The following is a 13,461-nucleotide window of genomic DNA, read 5'->3' as shown; positions in this document are numbered from 1 at the left end:
GCCTTTAGCAACCTCATTTCTACGGCCGGCACTCCCAAACCATGTCCTGTCGGGCTAGCACTGCACGCCAAGCTTGGTGCCATCCAGCGCTATCAATCAGCGCTCAGCGGGCCCCTCTAGGGCCGCTACTAAACCCACACCATTGTGGTGTCCGTGGTGTTGTTACACCGCACGCCGTGACCCTCTAGGCCGGTACTACAAACTGACTTCCCGCGATGTCACTACATCTGTATCCCTGTGTTTGTCTATGGGTCTCTATTCATCTCTGTCTATCTCTATGGATATCTGTGTATCTCTGTGTATTTAATGGGTATCTGAGTATCTCTACGGGTCTTTGTGTATTTCTGTGTATCTCTATGGGTCTATGAGTATCTCTATGGGTCTCTGTATATCTCTATGTATCTCCAATCGTCGTTGTTTATCTCTCTGTATATCTATGGGTCTCTACGTATCTCTATTCATCTCTAAGAGTATCTATCTACCTTCACGTGTCTATGTATATCTATCGACGTGCGTGTATCTCTATCAGTCGTTATGGGTCTCAATGTGTCAATGAGTATATTGATACAGCCTGACTAACCAAATAAACACGAAACTTGACTCCCACACTAACAATAGCAGTGGGATGTTTAGACGCAGATAGAATATAATTGGTACAGCTGTGTTCATTCAATTACGGGTGAGCGGGCAGGTGAGTGAGTGAGTGAGTTTGTGAGTGAGTGAGTGGTTGGGTGAGTAGGTGAGTGACAGAGTGGGTGAGTGAGTGAATGAGTGAGTGAGTGAGTGAATGAGGGAATGGGTGAGTGGGTGAGTCCATGAGTGAGTGAGTGGATGAGTGAGTAGATGAGTGTGTGGGTGAGTGAGTGAGTGAGTGGATGAGTAGGAGAGTGAGTAAGTGGATGAGTGAGTGGGTGAGTGAGTGGCTGTATGAATGGGTGAGTGAGTGGGTGAGTGAGTGGGTGAGTGGGTGAATAGGTGAATGACTGACTGGGTGAGTGATTGAATGGGTGATTGGGTGAGTGGTTGGGTGAGTGGAAGAGTGGGTGGGTGAATGGGTGAGTGGGTGGGAGAGTGGGTGGGTGAGTGAGTTGATGAGTGAGTGAGTGAGTGGATTAGTGGGTGAGTGAATTGGTGAGTGGATGAGTGAGTGGATGAGTGAGTGGATGAGTGAGTGAGTGGAACGGAGAACGTAGACGAAGGTTTCTTTCAGGATGAACAACAACGCCGGTCCCTCTGGGGACCCGGCTTCTATTCTCTGCAGCGTGGCTGGCTCCGCCCTTGGCCACGACCACCTTCCACAATCCTCGGAAAGGATCTGGATGCTAGCCACGCGACCACCCCTAGCCCCCACTCGGGCCCCTTTGTAGACTTAACTGGGCACGTGTCCTCTTGGGTCAACCAAAGTGCCATGGCCTTTAGCAACCTCATTTCTACGGCCGGCACTCCCAAACCATGTCCTGTCGGGCTAGCACTGCACGCCAAGCTTGGTGCCATCCAGCGCTATCAATCAGCGCTCAGCGGGCCCCTCTAGGGCCGCTACTAAACCCACACCATTGTGGTGTCCGTGGTGTTGTTACACCGCACGCCGTGACCCTCTAGGCCGGTACTACAAACTGACTTCCCGCGATGTCACTACATCTGTATCCCTGTGTTTGTCTATGGGTCTCTATTCATCTCTGTCTATCTCTATGGATATCTGTGTATCTCTGTGTATTTAATGGGTATCTGAGTATCTCTACGGGTCTTTGTGTATTTCTGTGTATCTCTATGGGTCTATGAGTATCTCTATGGGTCTCTGTATATCTCTATGTATCTCCAATCGTCGTTGTTTATCTCTCTGTATATCTATGGGTCTCTACGTATCTCTATTCATCTCTAAGAGTATCTATCTACCTTCACGTGTCTATGTATATCTATCGACGTGCGTGTATCTCTATCAGTCGTTATGGGTCTCAATGTGTCAATGAGTATATTGATACAGCCTGACTAACCAAATAAACACGAAACTTGACTCCCACACTAACAATAGCAGTGGGATGTTTAGACGCAGATAGAATATAATTGGTACAGCTGTGTTCATTCAATTACGGGTGAGCGGGCAGGTGAGTGAGTGAGTGAGTTTGTGAGTGAGTGAGTGGTTGGGTGAGTAGGTGAGTGACAGAGTGGGTGAGTGAGTGAATGAGTGAGTGAGTGAGTGAATGAGGGAATGGGTGAGTGGGTGAGTCCATGAGTGAGTGAGTGGATGAGTGAGTAGATGAGTGTGTGGGTGAGTGAGTGAGTGAGTGGATGAGTAGGAGAGTGAGTAAGTGGATGAGTGAGTGGGTGAGTGAGTGGCTGTATGAATGGGTGAGTGAGTGGGTGAGTGAGTGGGTGAGTGGGTGAATAGGTGAATGACTGACTGGGTGAGTGATTGAATGGGTGATTGGGTGAGTGGTTGGGTGAGTGGAAGAGTGGGTGGGTGAATGGGTGAGTGGGTGGGAGAGTGGGTGGGTGAGTGAGTTGATGAGTGAGTGAGTGAGTGGATTAGTGGGTGAGTGAATTGGTGAGTGGATGAGTGAGTGGATGAGTGAGTGGATGAGTGAGTGAGTGGAACGGAGAACGTAGACGAAGGTTTCTTTCAGGATGAACAACAACGCCGGTCCCTCTGGGGACCCGGCTTCTATTCTCTGCAGCGTGGCTGGCTCCGCCCTTGGCCACGACCACCTTCCACAATCCTCGGAAAGGATCTGGATGCTAGCCACGCGACCACCCCTAGCCCCCACTCGGGCCCCTTTGTAGACTTAACTGGGCACGTGTCCTCTTGGGTCAACCAAAGTGCCATGGCCTTTAGCAACCTCATTTCTACGGCCGGCACTCCCAAACCATGTCCTGTCGGGCTAGCACTGCACGCCAAGCTTGGTGCCATCCAGCGCTATCAATCAGCGCTCAGCGGGCCCCTCTAGGGCCGCTACTAAACCCACACCATTGTGGTGTCCGTGGTGTTGTTACACCGCACGCCGTGACCCTCTAGGCCGGTACTACAAACTGACTTCCCGCGATGTCACTACATCTGTATCCCTGTGTTTGTCTATGGGTCTCTATTCATCTCTGTCTATCTCTATGGATATCTGTGTATCTCTGTGTATTTAATGGGTATCTGAGTATCTCTACGGGTCTTTGTGTATTTCTGTGTATCTCTATGGGTCTATGAGTATCTCTATGGGTCTCTGTATATCTCTATGTATCTCCAATCGTCGTTGTTTATCTCTCTGTATATCTATGGGTCTCTACGTATCTCTATTCATCTCTAAGAGTATCTATCTACCTTCACGTGTCTATGTATATCTATCGACGTGCGTGTATCTCTATCAGTCGTTATGGGTCTCAATGTGTCAATGAGTATATTGATACAGCCTGACTAACCAAATAAACACGAAACTTGACTCCCACACTAACAATAGCAGTGGGATGTTTAGACGCAGATAGAATATAATTGGTACAGCTGTGTTCATTCAATTACGGGTGAGCGGGCAGGTGAGTGAGTGAGTGAGTTTGTGAGTGGGTGAGTTGGTGAGTGAGTGGATGAGTGAATGGGTGAGTGGGTTAGTGGGTGAGTGAGTGGGTAGGTGGGTGAGTGAGTGGGTGGGTGGGTGAGTGGATGAGTGGTTGGGTGAATGGGTGAGTGGGTGTGTGATTGAGTGGGTGGGTGAGTGAGTGGGTGGGTGGGTGTGTGGCTGGATGGGTGAGTGGGTGAGTGAGTAGGTGGGTGAATCGGTGATTTGGGTGAGTGGGTGGGTGAGTGGATGAGTGAGTGGATTAGTGAGGGAGTGGGTGAGTAGGTGAGTGAGTGGGTGAGTGAGTTTGTGGGTGAGTAGGTTAGTGAGTGGGTGAGTGGGTGAGTGATGGAATGGGTGAGTGAGTGGGTGGGTGAGTAGGTGAGTGAGTGGGGGAATGGGTGAGTGATGGAATGTGTGAGAGGGTGAATGGATGAGTGGATGGGTGAATGGGTGAGTGGGTGGGTGATTGAGTGGGTGGGTGGGTGAGTGAGTGAGTTAGTGAGTGGGTGGGTGGCTGGGTGGGTGGGTGAGTGAGTAGGTTGGTGGGTGAGTGGATGAGTGAGTGTATTAGTGAGTGAGTGAGTGAGTGGGTGGGTGGGTGAGTAGGTGAGTGAGTGGGTGAGTGGGTGAGTGATGGAATGGATGAATGGGTGAGAGGGTGAGTGGATGGGTGAGTGGATGAGTGGGTGGGTGAGTGGGTGAGTGGGTGGTTGGGTGAGTAGGTGAGTGAGTAGGTGAGTGAGTGGGTGGGTGAATCGGTGAGTGGGTGAGTGAGTGGGTGGGTGAGTGTGTGGGTGAGTTGGAGGGTGGGTGAGTGGGTGAGTAGGTGAGAGACTGAGAGGGTGAGTGAGTGAATGGGTGAATGGGTGAGCGGGTGAGTGGGTGAGTGCGTGGGTGAGTGAGTGAGTGGGTGGGTGAATGGGTGTGTGGGTGGGTGAGTGGATGAGTGAGTGAGTGAATGGATGAGTGAGTGAGTGGGTGGGTGAATGGGTGAGTCGGAGGGTGATTGAGTGGGTGAGTCGGAGGGTGATTGAGTGGGTGAGTGAGTGGGTGGGTGGCTGGGTGCGTGGGTGGGTGAGTGAGTAGGTGGGTGAGTGAGTGAGTGGTTGAGTGAGTCAATGGGTGAATAAGTGAGTGGGTGGGTGAGTGGATGAGTGAGTGGATTAGTGAGTGAGTGAGTGAGTGGGTGGGTGAGTCGGTGGGTGAGTAGGTGAGTGAGTTGGTGAGTGGGTGAGTGATGGAATGGGTGAGAGGGTGAGTGGATGAGTGGGTGGGTGAATGGGTGAGTGGGTGGGTGATTGAGTGGGTGGGTGAGTGAGTGAGTGAGTGGGTGGGTGGCTGGGTGGGTGGGTGGGTGAGTGAGTGAGTAGGTGGGTTAGTGAATGAGTGGTTGAGTGAGTGAATGGGTGAATGAGTAAGTGGGTGAGTGGGTGAGTGGATGAGTGAGTGGATTAGTGAGTGAGTGAGTGAGTGGGTGAGTAGGTGAGTGAGTGGGTGAGTGAGTGGGTGGGTAAGTAGGTGAGTGAGTGGGTGAGTTGGAATGGGTGAGAGGGTGAGTGGATGAGTGGGTGGGTGAATGGGTGAGTGGGTGGGTGATTGTGGGTGAGTGAGTGAGTGAGTAGGGTGGTTGGGTGGGTGAGTGAGTAGGTGGGTGAGTGAGTGAATGGGTAAATGAGTGAGTGGGTGGGTGAGTAGGTGAGTGAGTAGGTGAGTAAGTCGGTGGGTGATTCTGTGAGTGGGTGAGTGAGTGGGTGGGTGAATGGGTGTGTGGGTGGGTGAATGGATGAGTGAGTAAGTGATTGGGTGAATGGGTAAGTGGGTGGGTGGGTGAGTTGATGAGTGAATTAGTGGACGAGTGAGTGGATGAGTGAGTGATTGGGTTAGTGAGCGAGTGCGTGAGTATCATTGGAACAGCTGTGTTCATTCAATTAAGGGTGAGCGGACGGGTGGGTGAGTGGGTCGGTGAGTTGGTGAGTGAGTGGGTGAGTGGGTGAGTGAAGGAATGGATGAATGGGTGAGAGGGTGAGTGGGTGGGTGAGTGGATGAGTGGGTGGGTGAATGGGTGAGTGAGTGGGTGGGTGGGTGGGTGAGTGCTTGAGTTGATGAGTGAGTGATTGGGTGGGAGAGTAGGTGAGTGAGTGAGTTGGTGAGGGGGTGAGTGAGTGGGTGGGTGGGTGAATGAATGGGTGAATGGGTGAATGGGTGAGTGGGTGAGTGGATGGTTCGGTGAGTAGGTGAGTGAGTAGGTGAGTGAGTGGGTGCGTGAATCGGTGAGTGGGTGAGTGTGTGGGTTGGTGAGTGTGTGGGTGAGTTGGAGGGTGGGTGAATGTGTGAGTAGGTGAGAGACTGAGAGGGAGAGTGAGTGAATGAGTGAATGGGTGAGCGGGTGGGTGGGTGGGTGAGTGCGTGGGTGAGTGAGTGAGTGGGTGAGTGAGTGAGTGGGTGGGTGGATGAGTGAGTGGGTGAGTGGACGAGTGAGTGAGTGGGTGAGTGAGTGAATGGGTGAATGGGTAAGTGGGTGGGGGGGTGAGTGAATTAGTGGACGAGTGAGTGGATGAGTGAGTGATTGGGTAGTGAGCAAGTGCGTGAGTATCATTGGTACAGCTGTGTTCATTCAATTAAGGGTGAGCAGACGGGTAAGTGAGTGGGTTGGTAATTGGTTGAGTGGGTGAGTTGGTGAGTGAGTGGGTGAGTGGGTGAGTGATGGAATGGATGAATGGGTGAGAGGGTGAGTGGGTGGGTGAGGAGATGAGTGGGTTGATGGGTGAATGAGTGAGTGGGTGAGTGGGTGGGTGAGAGGATGAGTGAGTGAATGAGTGAGTGGATGAGTGAGTGATTGGGTGGGTGAGTGGGTGGGTGGGTGGGTGAGTAGGTGAGTGACTGAGAGGGTAAGTGAGTGATTGGGTGAATGGGTGAGTGGGTGAGTGGTGGGTGAGTGAGTAGGTGAGTGACTGAGAGGGTGAGTGAGTGATTGGGTGAATGAGTGAGTGCGTGGGTGGGTGAGAGGATGATTGAGTGGCTAGGTGAGTCGGTGAGTGATGGAATGGGTGAGAGGGTGATTGGATGAGTGGGTGGGTGAGTGGATGAGTGATTAAGTTAGTGGATGAGTGAGTGAGTGAGTGAATGAGTGAATGGATGAGTGAGTGGGTGAGTGAGTGGGTGATTGGGTGAATAGGTGCGTGACTGAATGGGTGAGTGAGTGAATGAGTGAGTGGGTGGGTGGGTGAATAGGTGAGTGACTGAGTGGGTGAGAGAGTGAGTGAATGGGTGAATGAGTGAGTGGGTGGATGGGTGACTGGATGAGTGAGTGGTTAAGTGGACGAGTGAGCGAGTGCGTGAGTCGGTGAGTGAGTGAATGGGTGAATGGGTAAGTGGGTTCGTTGGTGAGTGGATGAGTAAGTTAGTGGATGAGTGAGTGATTGGGTTAGTGAGTGAGTGCATGAGTAGGTGAGTCAGTGAGTGAGTGGGTGGGTGAGTGGGTGAGTGGATGAGTGGGTGGGTAAGTGAGTGGGTGAGTGGATGAGTGGGTGAGTGGGTGAGTGAGTAAGTGGGTGAGTGAGTGAGTGAGTGGGTGAGTGAGTAAATAGGTGAGTGGTTAAGTGAGTGAGTGGGTGAGTGAGTGAATGGATGGGTGAAGGAGTTATTGAGTAGGTGGGTGAGTTTCTGTGTAGACTCAGAATATCATTGGTACCTCTGCGTACATTCAACAGAGAGTGAGTCGGGGAGTTGGTGGGTGAGTTGGTGAGTGAGTGGGTGAGTGAGCTAGTGAATGGGTGGATGAGTGAGTGGATTGGTGAATGAGTGAGTGGGTGAGTGGGTGGGTGGGTGAGTGGATGAGTGGATTAGTGAGTGAGTGAGTGGGTGGGTGAGTGAGTGGGTGAGTGAGTGAATAGGTGAACAGGTGAGTGGTTAAGTGAGTGAGTGGGTGAGTGATTAAGTTAGTGGATGAGTGAGTGAGTGAATGGATGAGTGAGTAGGTGAGTGAGTGGGTGAGAGGGTGAGTGAGTGAGTGAGTGGGTAAGTGAGTGGGTGAGTGGATGAGTGGGTGAGTGGGTAAGTGGGTGAGTGGGTGAGTGAGTGAATAGGTGAATAGGCGAGTGGTTAAGTGAGTGAAAGGGTGAGTGATTAAGTTAGTGGGTGAGTGATTAAGTTAGTGGATGAGTGAGTGGGTGAATGAGTGAGTGGGTAGATGGGTGAGTGAGTGAGTAAGTGAGTGAGAGAGTGGATGAGTGAGTGAGTGAGGGCATGAGTGAGTGAGTGGGTGAGTGAGTGAGCTCGTGAATGGGTGGATGAGTGAGTGGATGAGTGAGTAGCTGGATGAGTAAGTGGATGAGTGGGTTAGTGAGTTAGTCGGTGAGTGATTAAGTGAGTAGGTAGATGAGTGAGTGAGTTGGTCAATGATTGAGTAGATGGGTGAATTTGTGAGTGTCTGAGTGGGTGAGTTAGTGGGTGGTTGAGTGGGATGGGTGGGTGAGTGGATGAGTGGGTGAGTGGGTGAGTGAGTGGGTGAGTGGATGAGTTGGTGAGTGGGTAAGTGCGTGAGTGAGTGAGTGGGTGAGTGAGTGAGTGGGTGGATGGGTGAGTGGATGAGTGAGTGGGTGAGTGGACGAGTGAGTGAGTGCGTGAGAGGGTGAGTGAGTGAATGGGTGAATGGGTAAGTGAGTTCGTTGGTGAGTGAGTGAATGGATGGGCGAAGGAGTGGTTGAGTAGGTGGGTGAGTTTCTGTGTAGACTCAGAATATCATTGGTACCTCTGCGTACATTCAACAGAGAGTGAGTCGGGGAGTTGGTGGGTGAGTGGGTGAGTGAGTGGGTAAGTGAGTGGGTGAGTGGATGAGTGGGTGAGTGAGTGAGTGGGTGAGTGAGTGAATAGGTGAATAGGTGAGTGGTTAAGTGAATGAGTGGGTGAGTGATTAAGTTAGTGGATGAGTGAGTGGGTGAGTGAGTGGGTGAATGAGTGAGTGGGTAGATCGGTGATTGAGTAATTGAGTGAGAGAGTGGATGAGTGAGTGAGTGAGGGCATGAGTGATTGAGTGGGTGAGTGAGTGAGCTAGTGAATGGGTGGATGAGTGAGTGGATGAGTGAGTAGGTGGGTGAGTAAGTGGATGAGGGGGTTAGTGAGTGAGTCGGTGAGTGATTGAGTGAGTGGGTAAATGAGTGAGTGAGTTGGTCAATGATTGAGTGTGTGGGTGGGTGAGTGGGTGGAAAGGTGGGTGAGTGGGTTGGAGAGTTGGTGGGTGGGTGGGTGAGTGAGTGGCTGGGAGAGTGGGTGAGTATGTGGGTGAGTGGATGAGTGAGTGGGTGGGTGAGTCGGTGGGTGAGTAGGTGAGTGGGTTGGTGAGTGGATGAGTGGGTGGGTGAATGGTCGAGTGGGTGGTCGAGTGAGTTGGTGGATGAGTGATTGAGTAAGTGAGTGGGTGGGCTAGTGAGTGAGTGGGTGAGTGAGTTAATGGGTGAATGAGTGAGTCAGTGAGTGGGTGGATGAGTTTGTGGATGAGTGAGTAGGTGGGTGAGTAAGTGGATGAGGGGGTTAGTGAGTGAGTCGTTGAGTGATTGAGTGAGTGGGTAAATGAGTGAGTTGGTCAATGATTGAGTGGGTGGGTGGGTGAGTGAGTGGATAGGTGGATGAGTGGGTGGATGAGTAGGTGGGTGGGTGAGTGAGTGGATGGGTGAGTGAGTGGCTGGGAGAGTGGCTGAGTATGTGGATTGGTGGGTGAGTGGATGAGTGAGTGGATGGGTGAATGGGTGAGTGTCTGAGTGGGTGAGTGAGTGGGTGGGTGGGTGAGTGGGTGGGTTGGTGAGTTGGTGAGTGGGTGGGTAAGTGGATGATTGGGTGGGTGAATGGTTGAGTGGGTGGGTGAGTGAGTTGGTGGATGAGTGTGGTGAGTGAGTGAGTGAGTGGGTGAGTGAGTGGGTGAGTGATTGAGTGGGTGAATGGGTGAATGAGTGAGTCGGTGAGTGGGTGGGTTGGTAAGTGGATGAGTGAGTGGATGAGTGAGTAGATGGGTGAGTAGATGAGTGAGTGAGTGGGTGAGTGAGTGAGTAGGTGGGTGAATGGGTGAGTGGGTGGGTGAGTATGTGAGTGACTGATAGGGTGAGTGAGTGGGTGAATGGGTTAGTGGGTGCGTGAGTGGATGAGTGATTGAGTGGATGAGTGAGTGAGTGGGTGAATGAATGGGTGAATGGGTGAGCGGGTGGGTGAGTGGTTGAGTTAGTGAGCGGATGAGTGAGTGAGTGGATGAGTGAGTGGGTGGGTGAGTGGGTGAGTAGATGAATGATTGAGTGTGTGAGTGGTTCAGTGAGTGGGTGAGTGCGTGGGTAAGTGGGTGAGTGAGTGAGTGGGTGAGTGAGTGGGTGGGTGAATGGGTGAGTGGGTGAGTGGGTTGGTGAGTGGGTGAGTGAGTGGGTGAGTGGGTGAGTTTGTGGATGGATGAGTGGGTGGTTGGGTGAGTGGGTGAGTATGTAAGTGACTGAGAGGGTGAGTGAATGGGTGATAGGGTGGGTGGGTGAGTGGATGAGTGAGTTAGTGGACCCGTGATTGGATGAGTGAGTGATTGTGTTAGTGAGTGCGTGACTAGGTGAGTGGGGGAGTGAGTGGGTGGGTGGGTGAGTGGGTGAGTGAGTGGGTGGGTGGGTGAATTGGTGAGTTGATTAGTGGGTGGGTCGGTAAGTGGGTGAGTGAGTGAGTGAGTGGTTGAGTGAGTGGGTGGGTGGGTGAATGAGTTAGTGAATGGGTGGATGAGTTAGTGGATGAGTGAGTAGGTGGGTGAATAAGTGGATGAGGGGGTTAGTGAGTGAGTCGGTGAGTGATTGAGTGAGTGGGTAAATGAGTGAGTTGATCAATGATTGAGTGGGTGGGTGAGTGGTCGGATAGGTGGGTGAGTGGGTGGGTGAGTAGGTGGGTGGGTGAGTGAGTGGATGGATGAGTGAGTGGCTGGGAGAGTGAGTGAGTATGTGGGTTGGTGGGTGAGTGGATGAGTGAGTGGATGGGTGAATGGGTGAGTGTCTGAGTGGGTGAGTGGGTGGATGAGTTGGTGAGTGGGTGGGTGAGTGGATGAGTGGGTGGGTGAATGGTTGAGTGGGTGGGAAAGTGAGTTGGTGGATGAGTGTGGTGAGTGAGTGAGTGAGTCAGTGAGTCAGTGGGTGAGTGATTGAGATGTTGAATGGATGAATGGGTGAATGAGTGAGTCGGTGAGTGGGTGGGTGGGTGAGTGGATGAGTGATTAAGTGGATGAGTGAGTGAGTTAGTGAGCACATGAGTGAGTGAGTGGGTGAGTGAGTGAATGGGTGAATGGGTGAGCGGGTGGGTGGGTGAGTGGTTGAGTAGATGAATGATTGAGTGTGTGAGTGGTTTAGTGAGTGGGTGAGTGCGTGGGTAAGTGGGTGAGTGAATGAGTGAGTGAGTGGGTGAGTGAGTGGGTAGGTTAATGGGTATGTGGGTGGGTGAATGGATGAGTTAGTGAATGGATGAGTGGGTGACTGGGTGAGTGCGTGGGTAAGTGGGTGAGTGAGTGGGTGAGTGAGTGAATGGATGAGTGGGTTAGTGAGTGGGTGGGTTAATGGGTATGTGGGTGAGTGGGTGGATGAGTGAGTGAGTGGATGAGTGGGTGAGTGGGTGAGTAAGTGGGTGGGTTGGTGAATAGGTGAGTGACTGAGTCGGTGAGTGAGTGAATGGGAAAATGAGTGAGTGGATAGGTTAGTGGATGAGTGAGTGATTGGGTTAGTGAGTGCGTGAGTAGGTGAGCGAGTGAGTGAGTGGGTGAGTGAGTGAGTGAGTGGGTGGATGAATGAATGACTGAGTGGATTAGTGGGTGGGTCGGTGAGTGGGTGAGTGAGTGAGTGGGTGGGTAAGTGAGTGGGTGGGTGGTTGGTGGGTGAATAAGTGAGTGACTGAGTAGGTGAGTGAGTGAGTGAGTGAATGAGTGAATGGGTGCGTGGGTGGGTGGGTGAGTGAGTGAGTGGGCGTATTACTTTAAAATAATCTGCTTGCAGTAGTGGTACTAATAATAGTAGCAGCGGCAGAAGTAAATCATCATCTCACCCATCACATGGTACCACGCGTGTCCGTAGTAGTAGTACACGTTCCAGTCGTCGGTTCTCGCCCACGCGTAGAGGTCTCCGCTGGACGATGCGGGACCCCGACCTCGGCCACCGATCGATATCTGATTAATCATCGTCCCCATCAATCGCCAAGAGCAACCGGACCAGATTTTGACATCTCTGTCGCTTCCAACGCCGATGAGGATCCCGCCGGGGGACACGGAAACGTCCTTGAACTTGTCGCTGAATGGAGTAGTGCAGACCAAGGCGGCTGTGGGGAGACAAAGATGGGTGGGCCGGTGAGTGAGTGGGTGAGTGGATGGGTGGTTGAGTGGCTAAGAGAGAGATGCGTGTGAGCTTGGCGATTGCCTAGCCTCAGATATCGGAGGAAGTGGCCAAACCCTGTGCGTGGGTGGGTGGATGAGTAAGTGGGTGGGTGAGTGAGTGATCAGTGGGTGAGTGAGTCGGTGATTTGGTGGGTGGGTGACCGAGTGGGTGAGTAGATTTGTGAGTGTGTGAGTGGGTGGATGAGTGGGTGGCACCTTCACCTCCATCACTACCACCACCATCACCACCACTATCATCGTCACTACCACCACCAGCACACTCACCATCAACCTCTGTTGTAAAGATGAAGAGAGATCCCACCATTATCATCATCACCACCACCATCACCACCATCATCACGACCTCACGATGATGTTCCAGAAGGGGCTAGATAGCTGAGGGTTGAGAATGCCATCGATGTTCTCGAAGGGCTAGAGAAACATCCAGACTTATATAGATGCTTGCAATGCATGGAAATATATGTTAACCGTTTCCGTTCATACTGAGTAAATATTAACAATTGAACCTAGGTGTCCAATAGCGCACATACACATAAACATTTCAACATATACATACACACACGTACGTATACAAACAAAGACAAATATCCCCCGTATTGCCTTATAAGACTAAGGGGGTCAAGTGCTGTTAGCGAGTAGCCATTGAAGGCTACCCGCACTGTGGCACACACAGAGGGGGTGGGTGGCCAGCACCACGCACGTCCGGCCGCCTTTGTCTCAGTGGCGATTTTTACTACACCACTACTGCACGGGGAGGGGGGTGTACTCATTTGAGGCTGAGTTGACTTAGGGGAGGCCCGGTAGAGATTCAGATAATACTCTTCCTGGGTAGTAAGTGTTATTTCCTAATTGCTTATGCCTCAAAAGTATAGAAAGTCGATATTTTTGCCGACAAATCTTGCGTTAGTGACCAGGACATTGATATTTTAAAATGTACCTATTTTCAAGGAGAAAACGGGCGAATGTGTGTCTTTTCGTTCACACAAAGTTAGAAAACAACAACATATTAATCAATATTTTAATGTATTTATACTAAAGTGATACAAAAATGACTACAAAAGATGTGTTAGACACCAAGACGCACTACCACAGGCGGGACTGCCCACGGCGGACAAGAGTTCTCTGTAGGGAGGATCAATCTCGAAAAACTACTCGCTTCTAAATCTTTTGTAGTCATTTTCTACACTTTTTGGGCATAGGCAATTACGAAATAACACTTACTACCCAGGAACAAATATTGTGTTACATAGTGTAATCATCAACGCCGGTGTTGGCTGTGATCGGGAATCGAACTCGAAGTCGACAGATTCGTAGCATGGTGCGGCACTAACCGCTACCACACCACCGCTCCTCACGGTGGGTATGGTGAGTACTGTGTGAGGTGAGTACCGTGGGTATATACTTCACTACTATACACTACACTATACACTACACTATATACTACGCTACTATACACTACAGTATTACACACTACAATACTGTACACTACGCTACTATACACTACACTATTACACACTACAATACTGTACACTACACTAC

The 13,461-nt window shown here is 51.3% G+C and overlaps 1 long non-coding RNA gene across 1 annotated transcript in view; it reads right to left on the bottom strand.

Annotated features, from left to right (window-relative positions):
• The window catches only part of LOC133339343 (uncharacterized), a 36,614-nt gene extending 24,122 nt beyond the window's left edge, over nucleotides 1–12,492 (bottom strand). The window contains exons 1-2 of the long non-coding RNA XR_009754710.1: nucleotides 12,187–12,492; nucleotides 11,577–11,846 (exon numbers count right to left, since the gene is read on the bottom strand). This is a non-coding gene — a long non-coding RNA (uncharacterized LOC133339343). The remainder of the gene's footprint in view (nucleotides 1–11,576; nucleotides 11,847–12,186) is intronic.
• Between the last annotated feature and the right edge of the window lie 969 nt (nucleotides 12,493–13,461).

The sequence above is a fragment of the Lethenteron reissneri genome, unplaced genomic scaffold, assembly GCF_015708825.2.
Source record: "Lethenteron reissneri isolate LAM-NWPU_2019-01 unplaced genomic scaffold, ASM1570882v1 scaffold_1845, whole genome shotgun sequence".
NCBI classification, from domain to species: Eukaryota; Metazoa; Chordata; class Hyperoartia; order Petromyzontiformes; family Petromyzontidae; genus Lethenteron; species Lethenteron reissneri.
Note: the sequence above shows the minus strand (reverse complement) of the source record. Positions and strands in the feature narration are given on the sequence as shown.